Source organism: Benincasa hispida, chromosome 9, assembly GCF_009727055.1.
Source record: "Benincasa hispida cultivar B227 chromosome 9, ASM972705v1, whole genome shotgun sequence".
NCBI classification, from domain to species: Eukaryota; Viridiplantae; Streptophyta; class Magnoliopsida; order Cucurbitales; family Cucurbitaceae; genus Benincasa; species Benincasa hispida.
In genome coordinates this window covers 89151612-89164331 of record NC_052357.1, presented here as the reverse complement: position 1 = coordinate 89164331, position 12720 = coordinate 89151612, and positions in this window count along the sequence as shown.

The window sequence follows — 12720 nt, the reverse complement described above, 5'->3', positions numbered from 1 at the left end:
ATTATGGTTACAAGAATTTGTAGTCTTGATAGAAAATGTGGACTTCTTTTCCTCTTTTCTTTAAATAATCTATTAATTCAGAAGATTCATGCAATCAATCTTGAATTTTCAGTCTTTTGATTTTGAGATTAGAATAGTTAAGAAAATCCATGAGTTTAATGCAATATAGGGATTAATTGTGAAATGTCTTTAGGAAGCAATTAAGACCTAGATTAGGGTTAATTGTCAAATTAGCTAATTGGGGCATTAGGAATTTATTCTTAATGTACTATTGAATTGTAAAACCCGAACCCTAATTACTTTAAGTAAGAGTAGGTAATGTGATGTCTTATAATGAGCTATGATGAAATCATGTCTTAGGAATTATAGAAGAAAGAAGAAAGTCATGGTGTGCTAGATGACCTAGGTGGCAAAGTGAATGAAGGGTGAATTGATCGGCTAAATTTCACTAAATGTTGGCTAAGGATGGAGCTCACGTAATGGGCTTGGAGATGAGGAATCAAACACGAGTTGGTGAAGAATTTTAAATGTGGGTTAACTATATTAAGGAGAGAGGTTAATTAAAATGTAGAACTAAATTTGTTAGAATTCCCAAAATAGAGAAATGGGGAAATTAAGAATTTTTCTTTCAAAAGAAAAATGTTATACCCATCAAGTAAATTTTTAAATACTACATTAGGATATAAAATTTTAAAGGAAAGAAAAATTGTTGAATCTCAGCCATTAATCTTCATTAGTGGGCTAAGTGGTCCAAGGAGATTTCATGCAGGATTTTGGGCTGTGGTATAAGCAAGAAGGCCAAATTCATTGGGTCGGTTTGAACAAACTACTTAGGCTATTCATGTAATTCTAGTGGCATTCGAAAGCTTTGTGTGTCTATTTTCTGTGGCTATGTTGCTGGAAGAAAAACTCCCTGGAATAAGGCCGGAGGAGCAAAATAAAGGCGAAGGGTTCGTTTCTCAGGTGAATCTAGGCCATCAGTGAAGAATTGAAGCTCTAGGACGAATCACGAAGGTTTTTGAGCTAATATTTATGTAATATTATTAACTCAATTATAAAAAACTTTGTAGAATGAAACTTTTTAAGATGAGGCCTGAAAATCGAGTTATATATTTTTGAAGTTTGAACTGGAAATCGTTGAACAAGCAGGTAGCTGCTTGAATTGGGGCCAATAATGAAGTTTTGAATCTTCAGAAAAAAAAAGACGAAGAATTTTGAGATGAAATTTAATGTTGCTAACTTGATTTTAAGCAAGTTTGTAGAAGGAAGTTCCTTGAGATGAGTTCTAGAAATTTAGTTATGAATTGTTGGAATTGAATCTGCAGTTTGATGCTCCAAAATTTTTCTAGTATGGGAAGTGTGGGCGATCAAAGGGTGCATTCTTTTGGCACCCAATCCCTCCAAATTGGCTAAGTGTTCGACCCTCAAAGTGAATGGTAGGAGGCACAATGTGAGTATTTGGCATGTGAGCTTGATTTATTAAGTAGGCCTAAAAGGAAGGCTAATGTAAACACTAAGTGGTATGCTTATATGCGTAGGTTCAACTCCCATTGGAAAAGCCTATCAAGCCTTAAGGAAGCAAACTTGAAGGACCTGTGAGTGACTCTAAATGCTTTAAATGTTTTAAGTAAATTGTTAATGCTTATGAATGTCCAACAATGTATGTTTACTGAAAGCTATTTATGACAACTATTCGCAAATAGTTACCAGGCAACGCATCTCACATTAATGTTATGTTTATGCTATACTTTTCAATGAACAAGAAGATGCGTTAGTATAGAAAGCTTTTGGTCCACTAAGTCATTAAGAGATAAGAATAAGCAAGTTCAGTGTGAGTAGCTCAATACTGAAGCACCAGATGAGAAGGTACTGAAGCTCAGTCTTAGATTTGAATAGCTCAGTACTGAAGGACAAGATGAGAAGGTACTGAAGCTCAGTCTTAGATTTGAATAGCTCAGTACTGAAGGACTAGATGAGAAGGTACTGAAGCTTAGTCCTAGGTTTGAATAGCTCAGTACTGAAGAACTAGATGAGAAGGTACTGAAGCTTTATCTTAAAATTTGAATAGCTCGATACTGAAGGATATGGAGAAGGTATCCGAGCAGCTCGATACTGAAGTACACGGAGAAGGTATCTGAGCAGTAGTACCTAAGGTATGCCGAAACTTAAAATAAAATCACATGAATGTAGGAAAAGTTGTTATTGGTAGTGTAGAGATCACTCCACACTAACTATGGATTGACGTTGAGGAATTGAGTAAAGGTTCTCTCTCAACTAAGGTTGTAAATTATGTTTTTAGGAAGTGAACAAAAGGGTTCCTTCCTAGTTAAGTAGTAATGCAGTAAAGGATGATAAAGAGATCGACATAGGTAGTTCTGAATGGGAGGCCGAAGTATGGGTCTCTTGGCCAGTAACAGACGTGAGAGCTAGAGCGATGTAAGCTTGTTCTCAACTAGGGAATAATGATGTTTAATAAAGTTTAAGAGTAGTTATCAATGTTTATGTTTAGAGGAAGTTGCTTGAGATGCCCATCGGTATATTTAAAGAGATCGACATAGGGGTCTCTCCTAGCCATAGTTCAGTATGAAGAGGTCGAAGTAGGGGTTTCTTCTGGCCATGGCTTGAGGTTGGGAATTAGAGCGATGAATGTTCATTCTCAACTAAGATTCAGGTTTCAGATACAATGGTTTTAAAGGTTTTATGTACACGTTTGCTTGGCATATTTTAGTTCCAGTATTATGTTTTCGAGCTTTCAGTTTAAGCATGAGATTTATGTTTTTATTAAGTCACTCACTGGATTCTAGCTCATGCTTTCAAATGTTTTCCTTTCAGCTAGAGGTCAGTTCCCAAAAGACTTTTCTGCTGCTGCTCTGCCACTCAAAGAAACAGGTTGAAGGAAGCGTAATTGAAGACCTGTATTAGTTAGTACAAATGTGTCTGTCTAGTGACTAGTATTCTAGTTGAGGCTCACTAAGTTGTAATATTCATGTATGAATAATGCTGCGAAACGCTATAATATAAATGTGTTAAGTTCTGAGTTAATATGTTCGTATATTGATGATATGTACATATTCAGGGTTTGAGCAAAATTTAACAGGTTAGATAGGCAGTAAATGCCAGCAAAAGGATTAACTGCTGTTGTGCTAGTCGCGGTGTTGTGAAGTAGCAATGATGCAATGTTGGTTACCTGACCCGACATTTGCTATGCAGTAGGGATTGTCAATCGGTATCAGTCCAATCCAGGATTTGATCACTAGACGGCGGTCAAGACGATCCTCAAGTATCTTCGGAGAACGAGGGACTACATGCATGTGTATGGAGATAAGGATCTGATCCTTATATACACAGACTTTGACTTTCAAACCAATAGAGATTCTCGCAAATCAACATCAGGGTCAGTGTTCACTCTGAATGGAGGGGCTGTAATGTGGTGAAGCATCAAGCAATAATGCATTGCAGGTTCCACTATGGAAGTCAAATACGTAGCCGCTTGTGAAGTAGCTAAAGAGGTTGTTTGGTCTTAATTTGAAGTCACAACATTTGTAACAATTCCACAAAGTAGGCCACATCCGTAATGTTACTAGGATAAGGTTTCCCTCCTATATCCATATACTATAGACTATTTTTGTGTCGTAGGCAATGCACCACCATTCCATCCAGGTTAAGAGGATAATCTGGAGTGGGTTGTGACATAAATAATCTAATTACATGATTATTTGTTAAGTCAATGATAGAATTGCCTAGTTTACATAAAATACCCAAGATTTCATTTCAATAGAATCTTATCTCATAATCTCTCTTATTTCTTTCATCAATAAATTTCCTACATCAATTCTTGTTTCTTTTTCACTTAGCTAGTTTCTAGTTCTTAAAACAAACAAACCCCCATTTAATCTTTTGCATTTTGGAATTCAAGTAGTCTATTTTAGGCCCAAACACCAAGCGCGTATGCACATCGCATAGGGGCATGGTCGAAGGCCCAGCGTGTGTGAGTCCAGATGTGCACACCCCAACAAGCGTGCACTTGTGCGCGATCAACGCCCAGACGGGAGACGCAGCACACAGACGACAGACGTGCACGCCACCCTGCGCACGCGCCTCAGGGCCAGACACCTCCAAACGATGCCAGATGGCCCGTGAGCACTCCAAACTATTCGAGAAGCTTTTAGAAGATTCTAAACAGCCTTGGGCAAACCCAGAAGGCGTTGGGCAGTGCCAACGCCCCTCATGCACGCCCCCAAATGCATCTGGAAGGCACTAGACAGTGCCATACGGTGCTAGAAAGGGCTGGACAGCGTCGTTATACACATCTAGATGTGTATAAGAGACCACCTCCAAACGATGCCAGATGGCCCGTGAGCACTCCAAACTATTCGAGAAGCTTTTAGAAGATTCTAAACAGCCTTGGGCAAACCCAGAAGGCGTTGGGCAGTGCCAACGCCCCTCATGCATGCCCCAACGCCCCTCATGCACGCCCCCAAATGCATCTGGAAGGCACTAGACAGTGCCATACGGTGCTAGAAAGGGCTGGACAGCGTCGGAAGCCTCTAGAAGACCTAAGATAGTGCTATAACATGCTAGATGGTTTCAGAAGGCCCTAGACCATGCTAGAAGGTACATTAGCCCATATTTACATACTCTAGAATGCTTTACAAGGATCTAGAATAGACTAGAAGTATCTAGAATAGTCGTGTATGTAGAACCTAGAAGAACCTAGTATGGCCTAAGAAGTATGTAAGAGACATAGAAAAGCCTCTAGGAGTGTCTTAATCAACCTCCTACGTCAGTTCTAAGGCCCCTAAAGTCGGTGGGGCTTGCCTATACATAGCCTATTGGGCTCATTTGTAAAGCATCCCTTGGACATCTCTAATAAAGCCCTCATTCACTCAAACTCTAAGAATCCCTTACCTACTCATCTTCAAACCTCTCAATGAGTTACTTTGTGCCTTGAATAGGCCAAAACTATTCTTAAGGCTTACTTGGTGCACTCTTTGGTAGCAAGAGCATCCAAGTGCCACACGATTGGTCGTCTCAAACACTGATCCTCGTGGCAGGTGGTATCAGAGCCACACTCTTAGAACTTAGAGACCCTACGTAGCCTTAAACTCTTGCCAAGCATATGGCTTATGAGGAGCAACATCACTCCCCAACCAAGCAGCAAGTGGAAGGACCAACTACCCGAGGAAGGGGTGAGCAACGCACCACATCCAAACGCTCCAAGTCTAAAGGCCCGACAGTGAGGGATCATGTCGACACTCGCCTGGCCACCCTTGAGAGTGAGTTAGAGGATGTGAAGCTCATGGTTAGCTTGTTGAGTGAAAATTTTGACGAGCTAGTCCAAGAGAACACCGAGATAAGCCTGGCAACCAATGAAATGATCGAGTTCCTCAGACAAGAATTCAAGTCGGAGGTAAGTTTACTCTCCACTGAAGTATCTAATCTATGTAAGTTTGTGGAAGAGAAAATACATAGACTTCGTAAAGAAATCAATGACGTTCGAGCTGAATCTCGAGCTTATTAACGCACTAGCACTCTCGCCTCTATTAGTGCTTCCTCCATTTCATACTCCACATCGGACATCAAAGTCCCCAAACCTGATATGTACAATGACACGAGGAATGCCACAATGATGGAAAAATTCCTATTTGGCCTAGAGTGATATTTTGAGGCCTTAGGAGTATTCCATGATGACGCCCGTATAAACCATGCCCCAACATTCTTGAGGGATGCAGCTCCACTATGGTGGGGAAGAAAACAAGCTAAGTGGGAGCGTGACCGATGTCGCATCAACATTTAGGGACAATTTAAGGTCGAGCTCCATAAACACTTTTTCCCACACAATGCTGAGATAGAGACTCAAGGGAAATTTAGATGGTTGAGGCAAACTGGTACCATCCCCAAGTACATCAAGGAGTTCACAACACTTATTCTTGAGATTGATGATCTATTGGATAAAGATGCCATTTTCTACTTCAAATATGAACTCAAAGGTTGGGTGAGGATAGAGCTTGACAGGCACATTGTCACAATACTAGATGATGCCTTTACCAATGCTGAATTGCTCACAGATTACTGCACCCAAAAAGGCAAGAGATCCATTCATTTGAATGAAGAAGAAGGAGGGTCTGAACCGAAAAAAGATTTTGCTCGGAAGGATGAGGAGAATTTTCGAACCTCGAATGGTTAAAAAAGGGAGAGGTTCTTCTACAGGAGAAGGTAAGTCTCTCAAGACCACACCTCCTAAGCCATGTTTTATTTATAATAGGCCACATTAGACGAAGAATTGTCCAAGCAAGAATACCCTAAGTGCGCTTGAAGCACAACATCGGGACAAAGAGGAGAAGGTTGAAGAGTCCAAAGCATACATGGGCTCACTACAGCAAATAACGGCCATTTTCGAGACCCAACCTACCAAAAGGGAAAGGACAAGGGCCTACTCTATGCGAACGCCACAATCAATGGAAAAAAGGCAATCGTGATGCTGGACACAGGAGCTACGTACAACTTTATGGACATGTAAGGAGCTTAACGACTTGGCTTAAGATATACAAACGACAGAACCTCGATCAAAGCCGTCAACTTAGGAGCCAAGCCATCAAAATGGATAGCTTGGGGAGTAAAAACAAGGATAGGCGATTGGCACAGTAAACTAGATTTTACCACTGTACTTATGGATGACTTTAAGATAGTACTTGGTCTATCCTTTTTCAGAAAAACCGATGCCCTATTAGCACCATCCCAAAGCACTCTTTTGGTGCTCGAAGATCACAACCTTCATGTGATCCCCCTAAGGAGCATGGAGAAGCCTGAGCCACAGGTAGTGACTACTATGCAAGTAATAAAGAGAAGGCACCACAAGAGAAGAACCGCAATAGGGACATTGCGAAAACAAGTGGGAGGGGGTCACGCCTTACAAAAAAGGCCTTTCTGACCATGCCAATGCAAGACCCAATACTCCTTTAGCACAACCAAGAAAAAGTCAAGACTCGTTCGAAGGCCTCCCCAAGTTGCCACACAAGGCCAACTCGTGCACCCCTATCCCAGGCGTAAGCCCATCACGGATGCCCAACACACCCGCTGCCCAGGCACAGGCACACAAGGGCATGCCAAGATAGGCATGCACCTAGACAAGCGCTCTAGTGAGCAACCATATGCACGACCATCAACACAGACGTGCGCCAGGCCAGGCACGCAGTCGTGCGTGCCCACATCATATAGACACGCGACCAGATACCCAACGTGCACGAGTTCAGACGTGCAATGCCTAAAATGGGCGATCTAGCATGCGAACGACAGACGTGCCGCCACCCTACATGCGTGCCTCAGGGCCAAATGCCTCCATACGATGTCGGACGGCTAGTGAGTACTCCAGACTATCTGAGAAGCTTCTAGAAGACACTAGACAAGCTTGGACAGACCCAGAAGGCACTGGGCAGCGCCAACGCCCCTCATACGTGCCCTTAGATGCATCTGGAATGCACTAGATGGTACCACACGGTGCTAGAAAGGGCTGGACAGCCTCGAAAGCCTTTAGAAGACCCGAGACAATGCTAGAACATGCTAGATGGTTCTGAAAGGCCCTAAACCGTGCTAGAAGGTCCCTACATCAACCCACATGTACATACTATAGAATGCTCTACAAGGGTCTAGAATAGACTACGAGTATCTAAAATAGTCTTGTAAGTACTTGGTAGCATCTAAAAGGGCCTAGTATTGCCTAAAAAGTATGTAAGAGACATTAAGAAGTCTTTAGGAGTGTCTTAACCTACCTCCTAGGTCGGTTCTTAAGGCCTCTAAAGTCGATGGGGCTTGCTTATATATAGCCCATCGAGGCTCATTTGTAAAGCATCCCTTGGACATCTCCAATAACTCAAACTCTAAGAATCCCTTGCCTACTCATCTTCAAACCTCTCAATGAGTTTCTTGTGCCTTGAATAGGCCAAAACTCTTCTTAAGGCTTACTTGGTGCACTATTTAGTAGCAAGAGCATCCAATGCCGCATGGTTGGTCGTCTCAAACACTAACCCCCGAGACATTTAGCTCTCTTAAATTTCACATAAAACTTGATCCTTTAGTTATGTATCAGAAATACTATTATCGGTTCATATTCAACCAGTTTACACGAGACGAAGCTCAATTTAGATCATTATTAAGTGTTTTTAAATGCTCAAGGCGCACTAAAGCGCAATGGCCCTCTGGAGGCTAGGTGCAAGGTGCACAAAAAGGTGCGGGATTTTTTTTTTTCATGAGGCGCACTATATATAAAAATATTACATTAAAAAGAGAAAGCATGGTTGAAGTGAAAATATGGGGAAAAAATACCCCAAACATAAGAAAAATTGTATTTAGGCTTAGTAAATTTGATTCTTTTAGTTAATAAAGATGAAAGACCTTTGAGGATTAATTATTATTTTCTAAAAACAATAAAAAAGCCCTAAGGTCCAAGGCTTTGACCCTTTGGGCTTCACAAAAGGCACGCGCCTAAGGCGCACCTTATTTTATGAGTCTTGCCTTTCTAAGGCGAGGCGCATGACCTACGCCTTAGGCCTAGGTGTGCGCTCAATAGGGCTTTTTAAAATACTGAGCTTACCATTCATATAATTGGCAAGTTAATTTTCTACACCAATTCATAGAAGAAAGAATGAATTTCAGCCATTGATCAAGATTGGGTTATCCTCCCAGTTATGTAAAGCAACTACCTAGGATTTGGTAATACAATTTCACGTGTCTGATTACATTACTTACAGATGATCCACTTTCTTTAACCCTTCAAAGCTATCAGGTATTTGTCCAGTAATTTTGTTGAAGCTGAAGTCTCTGCAGAAGAAATTGAGCAAAATAATACAAAAAAAATGTACCATGAAAGAACAGTAAAGAATAACTCTCTCCCCTCTCCTCTCTCCTCTCTTCTTCTTCGTCTTCTTCTTCTTCTTCTTCTTCTTCTTCTTCTTCTTCTTCTTCTTCTTCTTCTTCTTCTTCTTCTTCTTCTTCTTCTTCTTCTTCTNTTCTTCTTCTTCTTCTTCTTCTTCTTCTTCTTCTTCTTCTTCTTCTTCTTCTTCTTCTTCTTCTTCTTCTTCTTCTTCTTCTCCTCCTCCTCCTCCTTCGTGTTTGTCTTCCTCTTCGTCATTTTCCTCTTTGTCGTCGTCGTCTTCTTCTTTGTCTTCTTCTTCTTTATCTATGTCTTCTTCTTCTTCATCGTCATCTTCTTCATCGTCATTTTCCTCTTCATCATCTTCTTTGGTTGTATGTCCTAAAACTCGCAGTTTGTAAGATTAAACATATTATATTTACAATAAAGATGTTATTGAGGTTTTGTTCAATAAAATTGTTACTGAATATGTAAAACGTATTAAATCCGATAAACTAAGATCCATGGCTATTCATGAGTACTTTGACTTTATGTGGAGACATAAGAGTAGATCAAGTTCGAGTATATAACCAAAACGGTCTATAGTATACAGATAAGGCTAGATACCTTATTTTGGGGACACTATTGGATACGACCTAATTTATATTTAGTACAAATGATGTGATCCTGAATCGTTCATGTGGAGACATGTGAGTGGAGGCGTCCTATGCAATGCGTTTATAATAAGACCAAACCAAGAAACAAGTCACTCTTACTTTATAACACCTTTTATTGTTTAAGACTGATTATTTCAAAGCAATGACCTAGGTAACTTAACCTTGATCTTGAGCTAACTATGAAATCCTATTTATTCGGGATTATCCTCAAATTTGCATGGGTGAGGGTTGGCTCAATAGCACTAACTCAATAAGCCTCCCATTTCAGGGGTAAGATCGGGTAGATAACTGGGACATAGGGTGCAAGATGGAACTCATTCCTATCCGCTTTTAGGGATAGTAGAGAGGTTCTTCTCTTATGTACTGATTCCAAGTCTTGAATAAGGGACCCCACCCTCTCATTGGCCTGAGAGGGACTCGGTTTGATGTTTGGATCACAAATGAATTGTTCATTAGAGGATAAATGAGACTTATGAGCAAGATTTAATCTCGGGGTTGAAAAAACTTTTGACCCAATCGTTACTACAAACAACCTATGAAGGATCGACTTATCGATTATGGTTAAATCAAGTGGACAAAAATATATCTACAGTGAGGGGAGTGCAATTACTAGGCTTCAGTGGAGTGACCTGGTAGTTAACGAATGTTGATTAATTTGGATTAAAGAGTTTAGCCGGTTAATCTCAAATCGTTGAAGCCCATGATCTGTAGGTCTATTAGGTCCGTCTACTAGCTAACAAATGGATTAAAACTTAGAATATCGTGATGAGTAAATTTGAAACGTTCAAATTCGAATTAAGAAAACTAGTAATTTTATACGATATAATTACATGTTTGATTATCGAATCAAACGAAATTTAAGAATTAGATAATATTTAAATTTGATTTAAATATTAATTACATGAATAGGGATTCATGGTTGTGGAATTGGTATTTTATTAATTTAATATTAGATATTAAATGATATTAATTAAGTAAATTTTATTCAAATTAATTGTTTAAATTAAATTTATTTAAAATTGAATATTTGAATTCTATGAAAATTCAAATAATAAAATCAATTTTAATTTTAATTTAAGTTTTGGAAATTTAAATTAAAATATTGTGAAATTGAATTTTCAATTAAATTGATTTTTAATCAATTTTAAATTATGAGTGGGTTTGTCCCACATTTGACATTTGAACTCACAATTCCACTAAAAAATGAAAGTAGGTGCTGTCAGTCTTTTGTGTAAATAGGTTGCATGAACAGCTTGCACAAAAATTGAGCAACATACAGATTAGATTGAGGGTCATTCAATTGATTCTTGCTTTTTTTTTTTAAAAGAAGAAAAGTTCTTCAACTAAAAAAATAAATAAATAAGTCCTCTCTCTCTAAAATTCCCTTGAATTCAACTTATTTTGGATCACTCAGTCCAATCTAAGGTCCAAGAGATAGGGAAGATCCAGTGATGGTCTACAAGATTTTGGTGTGAAGATACAAGTTGGAACTTCAAGAATTTGAAGTCTTCGAAGGTATGTTTTAAAAAACTCTCCTTTTATTTGATGAACATGCTTACTTAGATGCTAAAATTGATGAATTTGAGGGCTTAATGATCCTGATTTCTTTTCCTGATTGCATGCTAACTCGATTAGTATGTATATTTGTTGTTTAAAAAATAACCAATTATTATGGAGCTTGTATATTTTTTATTAGGGGTGTTCATGGGTTAGGTTGAAAGACTTTTTAAACCTAACTCAATTGTTCGGGTTGTAATTTTTTTCAACCCAAATAACCCTTATTAAAAAATGAACCCAACCCAACCTAAGCATAAAATATTTGGGTTGGGTTGGGTTGGTTCGGGTTAATTGGGTCATGTATTTAAAATTTTATTCTAAAAAGAAACAAAACGTAAATATGTAAAAATCTAATTTAATTATTTTTATATATTGAATTAAGATTAACAACTCAATTTCAACTTATATAGTGAAAATTTTCTTTCTATAGTGCAAATAAACTACTTTTAAGAGTTATTGCAGAATAAATTATTCAAAAAATATTGGAATTAAATAAAATTAAAATCAATATATATATATAAATAATTGTGTTATAAGTAATAAAAAAATATATATTTTAAAGTTAATAATAAATTCGGGTTGGTTCGGGTTGAAGGAACTCTTATACAAGAGTACCTATGAGCGGAAATGGATCTTTCCAAAGACATTGTGACAGAACTACCACATTTACATTCAAACATACATAAATGCATCATACTACAAAATTACCGGCATGCTTTACGATAAACAAACAAGAGAACAAATACATACCAGTTGAAGACTCTTTCTTCACAGCAAAGCTCGTTCTCTCCAAGCGAACAGGTTCCTCTCGCTCTCACTAGAACGTCAAGCCAATCGTTCACCAACACCCGATCGTCTACTTGAAACCCTTGGTATTCTCGGTATGAAAATCCAAAGAGTGGGCTCTGTTGGGATTTGGTAGAGGGGAGGAGGATATGAAGATTGTATACAACGATCAAGCAAGTGGGAGAAGGGCAAGTCTATCGTATAGACAAAATGCTTGATTGTTTAGGTGAAGTACACAATCGTGTAGTAAATAGGCTGTGATCGTTTAGTAAATGCTCGACGCTAGACGATCGTTTAGTAAAACATAGGCGATCGTTTAGGAAAGCGGTGCACGCGTATACTATCGTGTAGCAATGATGAGCTATCGTATAGTCTCTTGATTAGCTAAGTGATGGGAAGTATACACTTCGTGAGCAAATTACGTGATCTTTTGCAAAATGAAAATTATTTTCATTTTATTCCAGTTATGAAAACTAATTGGAATTTTCCACTAACACAAGGTTACGGAGAAAATGGCGTGCACAATTATCCTATAATTGTCAAATTAAAATAATAAATATAATCATATTATATTCATTAAACTATAGTTTAATATCATATATAAACCATAATGTTTTCTCCCCCATTAGATATAAGTCATATTTATATCAATTTTCCTCCAATTAGTATATCACATACATAAAGTCAATCATATTAAATATAATTAACCAGTTCAATCATATCATATATAATTGAACTCCCTCTTGTCAATTTGAATATTTCAAACTGACCCAAAAACTAATTCTCAACTTGAATCCATTGAGCTACCAAGGGGACTTTATGGACATATGGCTCGAAGCTCCAACGGTATGT